The sequence below is a fragment of the Cricetulus griseus genome, assembly GCF_003668045.3.
Source record: "Cricetulus griseus strain 17A/GY chromosome 1 unlocalized genomic scaffold, alternate assembly CriGri-PICRH-1.0 chr1_0, whole genome shotgun sequence".
Classification (NCBI taxonomy): Eukaryota; Metazoa; Chordata; class Mammalia; order Rodentia; family Cricetidae; genus Cricetulus; species Cricetulus griseus.
In genome coordinates this window covers 97,835,332-97,846,561 of record NW_023276806.1, presented here as the reverse complement: position 1 = coordinate 97,846,561, position 11,230 = coordinate 97,835,332, and positions in this window count along the sequence as shown.

Genomic DNA, 11,230 nt, shown 5'->3' with positions numbered 1-11,230 from the left:
GAGATACTGAATGAAGCAAGATGAACATGCTGTACTAAAAAAAGTTAACTGCCATGTGGTAGAGTGTAGATAAAAAAAATATGGGTTAATTTAAGATGTAAGAGCTAATCAATAACAAGCCTAAGCTATCAGACAAGCATTTACAATTAATAAGTTTCTGTGTGATTATTTGGGAGCCAGCAGTTCTGACAAAAATCCCTGTCTATAAATGGTGCCCAATGTCTGGCCATGTATAACCTAAAACAAACTTAATAAAAGCTTCCTGACACACAAAAACAGAGCCTAACACAGCTTCCTGGGCTCACAGTCTCATGTCAGTCATAGTACAGAAATGCATCTCCCACCAGCTCACTGCAGGAGGAATCCAGCCACCAGCCACTATGTATTGACACCATGCACTAAGCTGAATCACACTGGCAGCTGACATACAAGTTTAAGCTTTGCCCCTTGTGATCAGAGAACACTACAGATGCTCAATAACAACAGATCCAGCTTGATAAAAACCTCTAAACAAGTTGCAGTGTTTAAAAATGTACATAGGTCTGAGAAGGAAAGGAGAAAAGATGTAGACAGTCATAGAAAAAAGGAGTTTAAAAATAATAAAATAAGCTCTTTTAAAAATGAGTAAATTATGGGCGCTGGAGAGATGGCTCAGAGGTTAAGAGCACTGACTGCTCTTTCAGAGGTCCTGAGTTCAATTCCCAGCAAACACATGGTGGCTCACAACCATCCATTATGAGGTCTGGTGCCCACTTCTGGTGTGCAGATATATATGGAAGCAGAATGTTGTATACATAATAAATAAATAAATAAAATATTTTTAAAAAATGAGTAAAGTAATAAAAAGGTAAAAAGCCACATAAAGATGGAAAATACATAGGGATGCCTCTGTCATTAGGTAATATTACATCTTTCTGGGGTCTTTGGAGTTAAAGACTACATAAACATAGTTTTCCTTAGTTATAATAAAAAGTAAGTTAGGTATAAAACTTAAGACTCATAATGATAAGATAGATAATAAGGTATTTTCTCTAAATTTGCCAAATCAGGCAGGACAGAAGCTTCCATCTAAGACACTTATCCCTATAACGCCTAAATCAACTTCTAAAACACCTGTCCCCCATGCTGTGTATGATGTGAGCCATTCCTTTGTCGTGCATGACTAGAAACCTTCTGATGAGAATTGGCAAGGGTGCTTCACTGGGTACTGAATGAACTGGCTCATTGTAACTGTAATACTTACTTGACAACTGTTTTTTCTGTATATAGTTTTGCTATGTTAAAGTTAAAACCTTCCTTTTTAATTAAACAAAAGGGGGAAATGTTATGGAATAGTCTTTATATACTGTGTATACTGTGAAGATGTGTTGCTCTCATTGGTTTAATAAAGAGCTAATGGCCAATAGCTAGGCAGGACGTGGTTAGATGGGACTTGTGGACAGGGAAAAAGAGAGTGTAGGGATGAAAAAGGGCAGAGTTGTGAGGAGACATGGAGAGAAGCAAGATGAATATGCCATACTGAAAAAAGGCTCCTCCATGTGATAGAGCATAGATGAGAAATATGGGTTAATTTAATATGTAAGAGTTAGTTAATAACAAGCCTAAGCTATCGGCCAAGCATTTACAATTAATAATAAGCCTCTGTGTGATTATTTGGGAGCCAATGGTCCTGACCTCCCCCCAAAAAAAGAAACCCTTCTTTAGAGGTTAAAGTCTTACACAAAAGATGATGTGGTAGTGAAATGGTACCATTATCATCTAAAATGGGTGATATTAGTGATGTAAAGAGCTTTGGAATACTTCTACCGTGACATATATTCCTACAGGTTGAGAAAGTGGGTTGAGTCCTCTCTGTAATTTGCCTCATGGGCTGCTGTAATGAAAGATATAGTAAAGCAATGACCTGTGTCCTTCATCTGGGGTGCCATGGATCATTAATTAGAATAGAAAAGATTGATCATTTTGCAAAAATGGTAGAACACTTTTTTGAATATGCATCATGTTTCACGGGACCAATAAGAGCAGTCTCTATAAGTCTCTGGCCAAAGTCAACAGTAATCTGTAGTTTGATCATAGAGAAAGTAAGCATGGGGGACAGGTGTTTTAGAAGTTGATTTAGGTGTTATAGGGATAAGTGTCTTAGATGGAAGCTTCTGTCCTGCCTGATCCTGCAGCCATGCAGTTCCAAATAAACACACAGGGCTTATATTAATTATAAACTGTTTGGTCGATGCCTCACACTTATTATTGGCTAGCTTTCTCTTAATTAACCCATTTCATTAATCTGGGGACCTCCATGTGGTCCTGGCTTACTGGTGATCCCCAGGACTCTTGCTTCCTTAGCATCTCCCTGACTCTGCCTACCACCTTTCTCTACCCCTGTTTGGACTTCCTACCTGGCTAAATCCTGCCTGTCCATTGACTGAAATGGCTTTATTTATCAATCAGTAAAACAAACATATTCACAGCATACAGAAGGACATCCCCCACCATCTCCTCTTTTCTGTCTAAATAAAAAGGAAGGTTTTAACTTTAACATGGAAAATTATGTATAACAAAACAGTTATTAAGCAAAAACTATAGTTAACAATATTTAGTCCACTAACATTTGGCAAAATTTAAAGACAATATTTTATCATCTATCCTATCTTTGTGAGTCTGAAGCTTTATAAGTAACCAATCTTTTATCATAAATAAGGAAACCCATACTGTAACTCTTTAACTCCATCAAAGATCCCAGAAGGATAATATATAAACTCTAGAATTGACAGAGACATCTTGCTGTGTGGATAGTCAACAAAAGTTCCTATGTAACGTTGGGACATCCATCTTCAGCCTACAGGCCCTGAATGTCTGGTAGACTTTTTGATGAAGCAGGAATTTTGAAGGGCCATCCAGGCCTTTGGCAAGTTTAGCAATCACTTTTCTTTGTAACCAGCTTGTCCAGTTTGTATAGCCTGTTGTCAATCAGTCCAGGCAAGAGCAGTTTCTTGTCCAAATGGCATGTTGAAGACAAACCTGTTTGTGAGCAGTCTCAAGACACTAGTGGTCTGGTAGAACGATTAAGTATGGGTTTCTTAGATCTTTAAAATATTAGTATAATAGCATAGAGGGGGAGAGAAATCTGAAACATTTGCCATTACCTTAAATCAGTTTCTTATACCTTTAAGACTTTCATTTAAATGCCTTAAAAAACTTTTTTATAGCTTCATATCTTTCTTAATCTCTTCTATTCCCAGACCTTTATACACTTTCTTAGACCCTCAGGACTTACCGAAGCTTACACCAACATCTCTCCTGAGCTTACTTTAGGAACTTCAATCCTGTCACACAATGTCAAAAGTTTAATTTTTTTCTCCATTACCCCTTTATGTCTTTTTAAAACTAATACCGCCTAGGAGACTCTATTATATTACAAAGTTTGGTTACCAGTATGAGGTACATTCTTGTTTGAGTACATGGAGGTACAGCTTTAATACCTTATCAAACAAGCATTGTTTTTATGATTTTGTGTTCAGTACAGGAATTATCATACAAAAATAGAGAAAACAGACATGGCAGCAAGCCCTGGTGAAGGAGAGATGGATAAGGGAGGTATAGGGCCTTTGATGGCTTGATAAACAGTGATTTACTGACACTATTACAATGATGTAGGACACATACGAGCCAGACAAAGATGGCACTGAGGAGAAGTCAGATGAGCAAGTCCTGAGTTGTTTATAAAAAGAGATGATTGGTTGCATAGGTTGAACTCCATGAGAGTATGAACAGCTCATGCTTTACCAGTGTTTACTAGGTAAATAAAGTGTAGGGCACCTAGGCGCATGGTAGGCTGACCTTTAAAACCATTGGTTGGCCCTTTTCCCGCTGTGCTTTTTTTCCTGTTAAAGATGCTTGCTGTGTGGTAATAAATAAATTCCTACTTGACTAGGTTCCCTGCTTCGTCTAATTGTCTCCGGGATCCTGGGAGGCTGAGAAATGGGCAAGCATCGCACTTACCTTTCCATGGACCCAGCTCAGCCTTCTGTGGTTGGGCTAAGATCCTGCAGATGAGCTGTTGGTTAGAGGTGGGGTCTTTTTGTTTTGTTTTGTTTTTTTGAGACAGGGTTTCTCTGACTTTGGAGTCTGTCCTGGAAGTAGCTCTTGTAGACCAGGCTGGTCTGGAACTCACAGAGATCCGCCTGCCTCTGCCTCCTGAGTACTGGGATTAAAGGCGGGTGTCACCAATGTCCGGCTAGAGGTGGGGTCTTTTGGATAATAAACATACATATATATGTAAGAGCTACCCTGGACAGGTGTTGATAGGAAGAAATAGAGGAGGAGAGAGCAAGTTTAGATATAAAAGATTTTCAGATCATTTCTTTGTGCAGTGGCAGAAGTTGCTGAAAGGTTCAGGCATGATAGACCCCGCCCCCTGACAATGGGTGGGGCGTGCACAGTGATGTGCCATGTCACTCATTATGCGGTTCAGAGCAGCATAACTGTGTAGGGACTCTGCACATGAGCCAGCTCCCCCCTTTTAAATCCATAGCTTTATTCTCTCCTTTCTCTCTCTTCGCCTCTCTCTCTGTCTCTCTCTCTCCTCTTGTTTCCTGTGGTCGACCACTAATTCTTCTCTCTTATTGTCTACCCTGCTCTGTTCTTCCATTTCTCTCTCTCCCCCTCCCTCTCCTGCCTGATAATAAAGCTCTATGGTTAATGTATCTCCTAGTTTGTGTTCCATCATGCTGGTTTCCATCTTGCGGTTTCTTTTTCTATTTTTCTAATTTTTAAACTTTTACAAAAGAACAACAGTTGCCATCATTGAAAATTGAGCATGCCGGGCCTGGAGAGATGGCTCAGAGGTTAAGAGCACCAACTGCTCTTCCAGAGGTCCTGAGTTCAATTCCCAGAAACCACATGGAGGCTCACAACCATCCCTTATGAGATCTGGTGCCCTCTTCTGATGTGCAGACATACATGGAAGCAGAATGTTGTATACATAATAAATAAATAAAATCTTTAAAAAAAAGAAAATTGAGCATGCCAATTTAGGCCATTGAAATGCACTGAGGTCAAGCTGTTTGTAGTAGCAGAGTGAGGTTTTAATAAAATCTGAGTCCTTGGAGGAGAGGGGAAGGGTCGCAAAACAAACTCCATGGGAGGTAGTTTCTATAAGCTCCAAATGGGAGCTGAGAGGCAAGAGACAAACCCAGGAGGGCATAGAGAATCTGTGAGACTTCCAGACTGGAACTGAGAGACAGGAGGGACAAGGTTGTGGAGGTCCAACTGGACCTAAGGAAGCTGCAGGCAGATCCTAGGAGGAGGAGGCAAGGAAACAGAGGGTCCCGATAGGAAGCAGGGAATAAGTGTCTTAGTAACTAGAGAGTTGCCCACAGGATGGGAACCTGGAGGGTATAGCAGGATTCAGGAACCAGAGAGAGGACACTTCAGAGTAGGGGAGGAGAGTTGGATGGATAGAGCAGGTGGAGGGAAGAAGCAGCTAAAAAGGTAGAATTTGGAATCAAATATGGTGGATGGCAGAAGCCAGCAGAAACAAATGATCCATACACACCTTAAGAGAGAGTCAAATCAGCAACTTCGGTCAGTTTGAAATGTTGAGACGTGGGCATGGCTGAAAGGGAAGTGCAGCATCCTCTACCAATGCTACCTGAAAGAGAGAGAACTCTGGAGAGGGTAGTGTTTGGAGACCCTTGTATGTTAGGAGATGGGATAAGTGGTGAAAAGAGAAGACAGTAGTGTGTGCCTGGAAGGTTAGCCTTTTTTTGTTTGAGTATAAATAGTTCAGCTATGACCAAAGTACATAGGCAAGGGGCCCATCCTTGGACAGTATGTTACAATTTTTTGATAATTATGCAGTGGACATAAAGGAAGATCCCAGTTAGTGACCCAGGACCCCAAGAACCCCATGTCCCTCCTTTTCAGTAAACTGGAGAGAGAAGGGGCAAGTTAAGTCCAGAAGATACAGGGCTGGAGCCTGGAGGAGGGCCTGTAAAGTTTATGCAAGAAGGGGTTCATGTGAGGAGCTGAGACCCTCATCCTATAGCAGGCAGGCAAGAAGAAACAAAGAAAGAATGTAGTTGGATTTTGCTTTGGGTCACCAGCTCACAAATAAGAACATGGAGACTTATTAATTATGAAAGCTTGGCCTTGGCTTGAGCTTGCTTTTGGTTTTGGTTTTTGGTTTGTTTGTTTGTTTGTTTGTTTGTGACAGGGTTTCTCTGTGGCTTTGGAGGCTGTCCTGGAACTAACTAGCTCTTGTAGACCAGGCTGGTCTCAAACTCAGAGAACCACCTGATTCTGCATCCTGAGTGCTGGGATTAAAGGTGTGTGCCACCACCGCCTGGCGGGCGCTTAGACTTGTTTTTAACTAGCACTTATAACGTACATTAGCCCATTTCTTTTAATCTATGTTCTGTCATACTGCCCATCCTGCTTCCTGTCTCCTCAGGTCTCTCTCACACGCCCAGATTCCTCCTCCTCCTCCTTTCTCTGTCTGCCCAAGTCCTCCCTGTACATCCTGCCTTGCTACTGGCAGTTCAACTTTTTATTACACTAGTCACAGCAATACACCTTCACACAGTGTACAAATACCCCACAAAGGAATCCAAGAGTGTAAGAAACTGGCAATTCCAAGAAGGATAGAATTTTACCCTTGGCCATGTGTGCAGAAGGTGCTTTGCCCCCTCCAGTTTCCAGACTGGAAACTGGAAACGAGAGGCAGAGTCTGGTGAGGGGATCACAGACACATACATGATGACAATGATGACAACGACGATAACACAAAAACTCTTTTCTGAGGGGTAAAAGCTTCTTCCTCTTCATTTTTCAGACACCCTTTTTGTATCCCCACATCAAGTTCATTCCAAACAGGAGGACTTTCCCCATAACCAAAAGTTATAGTTACTACATAATCACTGTACAAACAGGTGATTATATTTCTTATCCACATCCTTAGGCATTTTCACACTCAGATACACATGCTTCTTTTAGACTTCTCACAAGTCAGGAGCCTTTCAATCATAACCATTTACATAGCTAGTAGTTTTTATAATTGCCAGAAAAACAGGTTACTTGTTTCATTTTTCATCTTTTGGAATCCTGTCCAATTATCTTAACCATCCAATTCTTGATTGTTAGTTACATGAAATCATTACTTAAAGCTTTAGCTGGGCGGGTGGTGGCACACGCCTTTAGTCCCAGTACTTAGGAGGCAGAGGCAGGAGGATCTCTGTGAGTTCCAGCCAGCAAGTTCCAGGACAGCCTCCAAAGCCACAGAGAAATCCTGTCTTGGAAACAACAACAACAAAAAACAAACAAACAAACAAAAAACAAAAAAGCTTTGTTTTAGCTAGGAAGCACACAGAAACCCATGAACCCATTTCCCAGTTATAGGAGGATTAAAAGAACATGAGCTAGCCTGACTCCTGGGACTGGATGGTTTTCCTTAATCATTAACCTAAGCCACAGTCTATGCCACCCCTCAACTGAAGCTCAGAAGTCCTAGCTGTGTGACACTTCCTTGTTCCTAGTTTCTACCTTCACCAGCCCCTGCTTTATCAGGGGCAGGGGCAACACTATATCTTACCTTTACCTATGTTAATATTCCCATTAAACCAACCTCTATCATAATCCCTTACTACATTTGCTAAAAACCACTTAATCATCAAAATCCTATTTTAAACTAACACTATTATTGTATAAAATCATTACTTCAGTTAAACAGTATAGCTTAAGAGGCAATCATCTTCATAATAATCCACAGGTAAAAATATCCAGTAGAACAAGATATTTCCATGAGATAATCACACTACAGTAAAGGCAGTGGAGATCCCTCCATGACCATTCACACCATGTCAGATACCAGAAAAAAAAAATGGCAGCAGCAAATATGTAAAGGCACAGCAGTAGCAAGAAACATTCTGGAGCCGAAAACCCTAGGGTCTTGCCCATCTGAGATTCATCCATCAAAGCTTTGTGTCCTGGTAGACTGATCTCCCAAGGATTCCTTGCCACCTGCTGCCAGTGGTGGGGACTATGAGTGACTAAATAGTGTTTTATATCTAGATTATTGGCCTTGTGAGTTAGAGACATAGTTAATCCCAGATAAGTAACCAGAAGGGTGGACAACTTAGAGAATGAGACGCTATGTCCCCAGCTAGACAGAAAGTTTAATAAAGTAGAGGTGTTGGCCTGGCTAATTTGCAGGGATTGACTATAAAGGAGATCAATTATGTATTATGTAAGCTTAGATTTAGAAAGAGATAGAGAAAACAAGTCAGAAGTCAAATATATGTGGGCTGTCCTGGAACCCCTGGTATAGGATAGTCCAGGAGAGTTTCATGGAAAGATGAGTATCTGGGTAAAGTATCTCGATCCAAGTAAAGGCAAGAATATCTTATGACTAGGTATGGAAAAGGCATCCCTGAGGCACAGGAGAGAGAAATAGGTCTCTGGGTGAATGGTGGAAAGGAGAGTATAGTAGTTGGGTACTATGGGGTGAAGAGGAACCACTGCTGAGTTGATAAGTCAGAGACCCTGAACCAAGCAGTAGCTTCCATTGGTTATTTTAAGTGTGAATATGGAGGCGTTAAAGGGGGAAGAAGTGGGATGCAGAAGATTCTTTCTTAGAGGTCAGAAATTAGAGGCTTAAGTCCCCTAAGGCTGTAGAGAGAGAGTGGATATGATGGTTAATATATTTGGTGGAGTTTAGTGAGGCTGGTAAAGCTGTCCCCCTACCCCCACAACAGGGGAACAAGAAGGAGAGGAGGGTCCCTAAAACTCCAATAGGACTAAGTAGGTAGCTCCAGTGTCCAGAATGAGAGCTATAGGTCACCCTGGTACTGTGATGTCTGAGACTCCTAGTCAGAGATGGCAGTGGTCAGGTCAAGGGAACCCAGGCCCCTTTTGTCATCCATGCTCAGATCTAGGAGTTCGACCAAAGGACAATCTGGGTTTGGTATCCCACACTGCAAGGGATATGTAACAATCAACACCCAAATGCTCTTCTTAATGGCACCTTGGACATGGGTTTTTACAGGCCCAGGCCCAGTGATCCTCCAGACTGCATTTGAAACAAGGACCCAGAGTTTTGGGGCTTTGGGAATTGCTATGGCCAGTCAAAGGTCTTTGCTAGAATCAGGTATCTATGTTTTCAGGCTTTTTCATCTCTCCCATGGTACACCTTAAAGGCCAAGGTTTCTGCCTGTGGTGTCAGGAGTCTTTTCTCTAGACATTTAAGTTTGATCCTAATACTAGGGATCTAATACCAGGAAAGTCTGGGAGAAGAAGCAGGTCATGAGTTGTTTTCCATTTGTGGTCTCAGGATCCAGACTGATATATTGTTAGAGGGCCTTTGCCTTTGTGAGGTGGTCTAGGAATTGAGATGGGTTTTCATGTTTGTCCTGGATGACCTCTTGGATTTTCTCATAGTTTACCACTTTAAGGTGAAGACCAGCCAGGAGGCAAGTTACAAATACAATCCCCTGGGATATTGTAATTCCATTTAGTGTCCTGGTAAGGAACTGCCTCAGACCTGACTGAATGAGAAGCCTGTCACTAACAAGGGAGAAAGGGAACCCAGGCAGGCTGGAGAAGAAGATGAGGGACTGTGGGTTGAGGCATGATAGTGTGGTGGCAATTGGGGAAGAATCATCTGGTTTGGGCTTCACAGCTAGGAGGAGTTGTTTTTTCCTGGGTTGGCTTATGTGGTCACTTCTAGTCAAGATGGGAGTGAGGTCACATGACAAAGTCCATCCTTTCTAATCCTAGGAAAGATGGCCATCAGTCACATGGCTGCTTCCATCCTGATGGGGGGACAGCAGGTAAGAGAACAGCAAGCCACATCTTTCCTTTAGATTCCCTAAGTATAGATTTTTAACTATCAACCTTGGTGTTTGGAGTTTTAAATTAACCCTTTGTTAAAGACTTTACAGGGTTTTAATCAGCCCCTGATGCTTACAGATCTTGAGGTAAAGAAAGCTTACACAACAGTTTTATTAATCTTGAGATTAGATTTATACTTTAGCAAAGTTTTAGAGAGTTAAACCAAAATCAAAAGAGTATGTGATGAGTAGCAATCGCCCCTACTGGGAATAGTATGTCCCTTTATTTTGTTTTGCTCTCCTTTCTCTGTCACAACGTCAGGTGGCTCACCTGATATGGGTCAGAGATTTTGGAAGAAACCTTTCTTAAAAAAATAATTTATTTAACTTTATTTTATGTGTATTGGTGTGAAGGTGTCAGATCCCCTGAAACTGAAGTAACACACAGTTGTGAGCTGTCATGTGGGTGCTGGGAATTGAACCCAGTTCCTCTGAAAGAGCAGCCAGTGCTCTTAACCACTGAGCCATCTCTCCAGCCCCGGAAGAAACCTTTAAACAAACGTGTTTGGGGCTAGAGGAGGAGGAACCATAACCCAACTCCAGAGTCAGCTTTTAATTGAAGTGGGACAGCATAAAACAACAGTCCAAGGCCACTCTTACCTAAAAGACACCTGAATCCGCATAAAACTGAACTAGTAAGCTGGTAACAAACGAGTTTATAGACAGGAAAATTTTGAGCCCTGGCTATAGACGGAGGACACTGCAGGAGGGAGTTTAGAGATGTACCAGCCAGTGAAGTATGTGTGCAGGGTGTGTGCATGTTGCAGCTGGACTACTACTTTGTCTTCTTCCCCTTCTGCTAGGTCTGGCTCCCAGTTCCCACTTCACAACAAACTTCCAGATCTATCTATTGCTATGGGATTCCCGCCCGGTTCTGCAGCTGTCTCAGAACCCCCAAATAACATACAAGACACTATATGAATTATGAAACTCTTGGCCAATGTCTGGAGCTTCTTATTAGCTCTGTCTTAATTTCCAATTCATTTTATCAATCTAAGTAGTTCCACGTGGTCTTCTCTTACTGGAGAAATCTCCAGAGACATGTTACTCCTCTAGTGTCCTACATTGTGACTCACTGTGCCTACCCCTCCCAGAATCCTCTTTGTCGCCTAGTCCACCTATCTTGCTTCCCTATTGGCCAACAGTGTTTTATTCATCAACCAATAAGAGAAACATATGTACAGAAGACTTCCCCCATCAGTCTATGGTAACTTAAAAGATAGGACATTTACTCCGTGTGTGTGTGTGTGTGTGTGTGTGTGTGTGTGTGTGTGTGTGTGTAGGAGGAGACTAGACAAAAACATACAGGGTTTGGAATGAAGAAATGAGAAATAGAGAATGGGGAA